We start from the raw sequence: 6,172 nt of genomic DNA, 5'->3' as shown, positions 1-6,172 counted from the left end.
CAAATATATGGTTTCACTCACCCCTTTGTTCAACACTTCTTCTTCTTTAAGTAAACACACATATGAGTTACTTGTCAATAAATCAGAAACATACACACACAATATGGAAAGTAGGGCAGTTATTGAGCAATATATTATTGGTTTTGGCTGATAATTGCTCACATTGTTACTATTAGTTTCATGCCAGCTATTTTACTTGCTAATATCAACAGCTCTTGAAATATACTTGATGGAAGTGTATAACTTCTTTTATGCTGGAGGTATATATAGAGCCTGGTTGGCTTTGTGTTGGTAAAAAGAATTGGAATGAAATATAGTGAGAAACAAGAGTTACTTCCTGTAGATTAATGTTAACTGCGGCTGAATTATATCAGTGGTGTGTGTGTGTACATGTATGCTGTTCCCTTTTCCAAAAATAGGGACAGTCATATTGCCAAAATGAATTTCCACTCATGAGGGCAGCATCTGAATATTTCAACATTTTGAGTTCAGAAAGTAACTAGAACATGTGATTTTTTTCTTTCTTATGTTTCTCTTTTTCATCAAACAAAGCTGGCAATGCCCACTTTTATCCTAATCTGATCCAGGATGTTCAAGCAATTTCCAGATGATATTTTACACCATTGCTCCCTCTTTTAATCACCATATATATATAGATAGTTTAACATTGTATTGTGCACCCTTTAACACGAAGGAAATCAAGCGAAGGGAATGGAAAACTCATGATGCATCTTTTCTTTTTTTCCCCAAAAGTCCTGAATCATCAGATTTTGATATGAAGGTCCATGATCACTAAGATCTATAGGTATGGCACATCAAAACAGAAAGATAAGGGCTCAGTTAGAGAGAAATAAGGGCAGCACTCACAAGTTTTTGCAGGATTTTTGTGCTTCTTTGTTTGCTTTATCATTTATTTGTTGCAGACATTGAACTGTGGCCATACTGGGGCACTGCCTTCACAGAAATAGTCAAACAAGTCAATCCTAGTACTGATTTCAAAACCTGGTACTTATACATACACACATACATAGATACATACACGCATTCATATATATATATATATATATATATATATATACACACATGCATAATAGGCTTCTTTCAGTTTCCATCTACTAAATCCACAAAGCCTTGGTTGTCCTCGGGCCATACCAAAGATACTTGCTCAATGTGCCACACAGTGCGATCAAACCTAGATCCACACTGTTGGGAAGCAGACATTTCAATCCGACAACTGTGTCTGATCCATGAACACTTGCTAGAAATAGAAGCCAAACATCCCTCAACCAACATCTTACAGCCTTAAACAAGGAAGTATACATTGAATAATGTAGTTCGAGATAAACGGCATAAATGGAATGACTTTGATTGCACGTAGGCCTTTGGGATCAGGACAGGCTGAAGAACAACAACAAGGCATCTCCTTTACAAATTAAAATATTTAAAATTGAAAAACCAATCAAGATTAATTACTTTAACAAATGGATAACTGATTGCTGCCTGAAGCTGTATGTTACAAATTGGGAAATATTGATGAGTTTATAATTAAAAATACATTTATAGAGGTAGGAGTTTTTGAAAATGTAAATGCGAAATAGTTAATGACTTGGGAATTTCTCAGCATACCCGACAAATGTTTTCCATTCCTTTCTGTCTTCTCTCATCCACAATATTTTAAAGCTCTTGAATAGTACATCCAGTATCTTCTACCAATCGGTTGATATGCTGTATTTACTTGTGTATAAGTTACATCCCTAATTTAGCGTTAAATCTTCGTACAATTTTATTTTTCTTCATAGTTTTAGCTTTTCCCAATGCATGTCACACCTCAGTTTTATAAGTGAAAATCAAGTCTAAAATGGTGTGATTTATACATGCTGGTCCACATCTTCCTTGTTTACCTTGAGAAAATTACCACAGAATTTCTGCCATTAGCTCTGCTTTGTTATGCGAGCAGGAGCCAATAAATCTCAGTCTGTGTTTGAATATAGTCATCTGGTTTGCAAGATTCTTTATGTGAATTCATGTGCTGAAACAAATTTTGATGCATCTACAGAGAGTCATTAAGCCAATATAATTAACACACACACTGCGTGCGTGTTAATTATATTGGCATAATGAGTTTCCCTGGACACAACAAATGCAAATTAACAACCATAAAAAAGGGTGCTATTGGGCAATTAAGGAACCTTTCCATGAGGGGTCAGAGAAACACCCTTGTCCTGAGGTGCAATTTCCTTTGCATTCAAACACGAAACTACCTACTAACAAGGTCCCTAATAAACATGTAATGAACAATTTAATCATAAGGATCAAAACAATAATTTAATGCTAATTACATGTCTATGAACTTGTAAAAATTACAGATTTGTTCATGGCTGTGTGGTAAGAAGTTTGCTTCCCAATCACATGGTTCTAAGATCAGTTCCATTGCATGGCATTGTGGGCAAGTGTCTTCGACTACAGCCTTAGGCCGACCAATGCCTTGTGAGAAAACTGAAAGAAGCCCATTGTGTATATGTGTGTGTGCTTCTGTTTGCCCCTGACTGCCTCTTGACATCCCTGTAACATAGCAATTTGGCAAAACAGAGTGATAGAATACGTACCAGGCTTAAAAGAAAGAAGTCCTCGAGTTGATTCATTCAACTAAAAATTCTTCAAGGTGGTGCCCCAGCATGGCCATAGTCTAACGACTGAGACAAGTAAAAGATATATATAAGTTCTATTTATTTTTCTGCACTTGCAATTCAACCCTGGAACAAAAACAAGCAAAATTCCTCAGCTCTTTGCTGCAGTAGCTAAACCTGCTGAACAGGTGGTAATGATGATGAGGGTACGAAAGAGGGGAAAAAAATAAAGGAGATGAAAGTGATGGCAATAGTAATAAGACTTTTTGTGTTCATGAAGTTTCTCTAGCTGTTTAAATATATATATATATATATATATATATATATATGTATACATGTATATATATATATGTAGATGGTTGAAAAGGAACACACGCGTGTTGATATATCACCATCATCATCGTTTAACGTCCACTTTCCATGCTAGCATGGGTTGGACGATTTGACTGAGGACTGGTGAACCAGGAGGCAACACCAGGCTCCAATCTGATTTGGCAGAGTTTCTACTGCTGGATGCCCTTCCTAATGCCAACCACTCCAAGAGTGTAGTGGGTTCTTTTTACGTGTCACCAGCACGAGGGCCAGTCAGGCGGTACTGGCGACGGCCAATGCATATATACATATATACATGTACTTACTTACATATATATGTATATACACATGCATATATGGGTACAGGACATCAAAAAATGTAAACAACATGAAAAACAAGAACATGAAATTCGAAAACATGGAAAACGAACTTTTTTTGCAAACAACAAAAGAAACAAATAGAAAATCAAGACAGGCAACATAATGAACAATCCCTTCATCAGTTGTCCCCTGTTTTATCTACTCTGCATTTTGAGCATATGTAAGTATGTATATATGCATATATATATATATATTATTTATATTATACACACACACATGAGGGGTGTTCATTAAAGATTTCCCCTGACCCACTTCCCAAGGACTGAGATAAATGAAACTTGGTGAAATTATTAGTCCTTCTCTACATGGCCACCACCAATGGTGACACACTTCTGTCACTTTATGCAGCTGTGAAGACTTCATCTGTAGAAGTCAGTAGGCTGCATCTGGAGACAAGAATTTAACTTGGAAATAAGTCCATCATCATCTGAAAAGTGCTTCCCCTTCAAAAAAGACTTCATGGTTGGAAAGAGGTGGAAGTCACATGGCGTGAGGTCAGGAAAGTAAAGGGGATGAGGAAGGATTTTATAGCCACAAGAGTGTGATTTCATCTGGGCAACATGCACATTGTGAACTGGGGCATAGTCTTGGAGGAAGCACACTCCTTTGGTTAGCATGCCACACCTCTCTGCTTTGATGGAATCCTGCAATTTCTGCAACAGAGAAGCATAATATTCCCCCTTAGTTGTGGAGCCCTTTGCCAGAAAATCCATCATCACTACATCACGCTAATCCCAAAAGACTGTGGGCATCACCTTGCCTGGTCAGGGTTGGACATAGGCCTTCTTTGGAGGTGTTGAGTTATCATGCTTCCGTTACTTTGAGTGGATCATAGTGATGGACTCATGTTTCATCCTGTGTAATAAGTCTGCTGAAAAAGTCTTCTTCATTTTCTTGGCACATTGCCAAAAGAGTCTGGAAGAATTGACTCATTCTTGCTTCTGGAAAGGTGTGAGCATCCGGGGAATCCATTGTGGAGAAAACTCCTGCATGTGCAAACGATCGTGAATGATTTCTTTTCCACAGACTTATCTTCACTTCTTGGGCTAGTTCCTGAATAGTTATGTGGCAATCCCCCAAAATGGCAGCTTCCACTTTATGGATAGTGTCGTCATCAAATCTGTTAAAAGGCAGGATGGTCACAGCTGGAATTCTTTTGATCTTGGATCTGGTCATACAGAGCTAAAAAAACAACAACAACAACAAAATGAAATACAAAAGAATTCTTGCAATTCTAGCTTGTTGTGTAAATTTATTGGGTGAAAATAATTACAACCATCAACGGTCAATACAAGTTATAAATATTCAAAGAAAAAAAAAATAACAACAACAACAAACCCACAAAGGCAGGTGTTTCTGGTGGAATGTTGTAACAGTAACTCTGACATGGTCAGTACAGTGCTGGTCAATGCTTTGTGTTCTTTTTTTTTAGTTTTCTTTTTTGCTTTTGTCACTTTTTTTGCTTTGTTATTTTTCGAAGTTAATTTCTTTTTGTAATGTTTTTTTTACTTCTTTTTTTGTTTTTTTTTTTAATTTCACAGGAAGAATTATTTACTCCAGTAGGACATGGACATAAATGTGCGCTAGCAGAAGGAAAGGAGGAGTGTTTCAGAAAGAGAGAGAGAGAGAGAGAGAGAGAGCTGATTAAAAATCAGTCAAGGAGGGAAGGAAAAAAAAATGTCAAAGAAAGTCTTTCTGTAATATTCAAACTAGAGCAATGCAAAATCAGAATCAGACTTCTAATTTGTTATTCCCGTTCCTTGTCCTACTTTCAGAGCCAATTTAAGCCATATAAAAATCATCATGATAACACACACCTTTAAAAAAAATAAAAAGCCAGTGGATTCTTTGTATCCTTTGCATTCCAATAATAACAATAATAACAATAATAATAATAATAATAATAATAATAGTTTCAAATTTTGGCACGAGGCCAGCAATTTCGTGGGAGAGGGCAAGTTGATTACATCGATCCAAGTATGAAACTTGTATTTATATTATCAACCCCCGAAAGGACGAAAGGCAAAACTTGACCTCAGTGGAATTTGAACTCAGAATGTAAAGACCGCCAAAATGTCGCTAAGAATTTTGCACAGCACAGTAACGATTCTGTCAACTTGCCACCTTGATAATAATAATAATAATAATAATGGTTTCAAATTTTGGTACAAGGCCAACAGTTTCTAGGGATGGGGTAATCCACTTGTCCCATCCCTCGCATACTAACGGTTCTGCTAGCTCTTGCCATTTTTGGCAAAGTTGACCTTAGCGGAGTTTAAGCTCAGAACATTAAAGAGACGTAGGCAAAACATTTTGTCTGATTCTTTAACGATACTGCCAGCTTACCGCCTTAAAGATCTCAAATTTTGGAACAAGGTTAGGAATTTTAGTGGGAGGGCTTTAGTCAATGTTATCAACCCCAGTATTTTACTGGTATTTTATCTTCTCAAGTCCATAAGGATGAAAGGCAAGTTGACCTTGTTGGGGTTTCACCTCACATCATAATAAGAAGGAACTTAATGCTTGCATGGCATTTTATCCAATGCTCGAATAATTCTCTCAATCTACTGCCCAATGGTAATAATAATAATAACCCTTTCTTCCATAGGCACAAGGTCCGAAATCCTGGGCAAGGGGCTTAGTCAATTACATCAGCTCCAGTGCTCAACTGGTCCTTATTTTACCAACCCTTGAAGGGGTGAAAGGCAAAGTCCACCTTGGTGGAATCTGAACTCCGAATGTGAAGGTGGACGAAATGCCACCAAACATTTCACCTGTGTTAACGATTCCGCCAGCTTGCCACTCTCTTGGTTTCAAATTTTGGCACAAGGCCAGCAAATTTAGGGGTGGGA

Source organism: Octopus bimaculoides, chromosome 18, assembly GCF_001194135.2.
Source record: "Octopus bimaculoides isolate UCB-OBI-ISO-001 chromosome 18, ASM119413v2, whole genome shotgun sequence".
In the NCBI taxonomy this organism is placed as follows: domain Eukaryota; kingdom Metazoa; phylum Mollusca; class Cephalopoda; order Octopoda; family Octopodidae; genus Octopus; species Octopus bimaculoides.
This window is presented reverse-complemented; position numbering follows the sequence as displayed.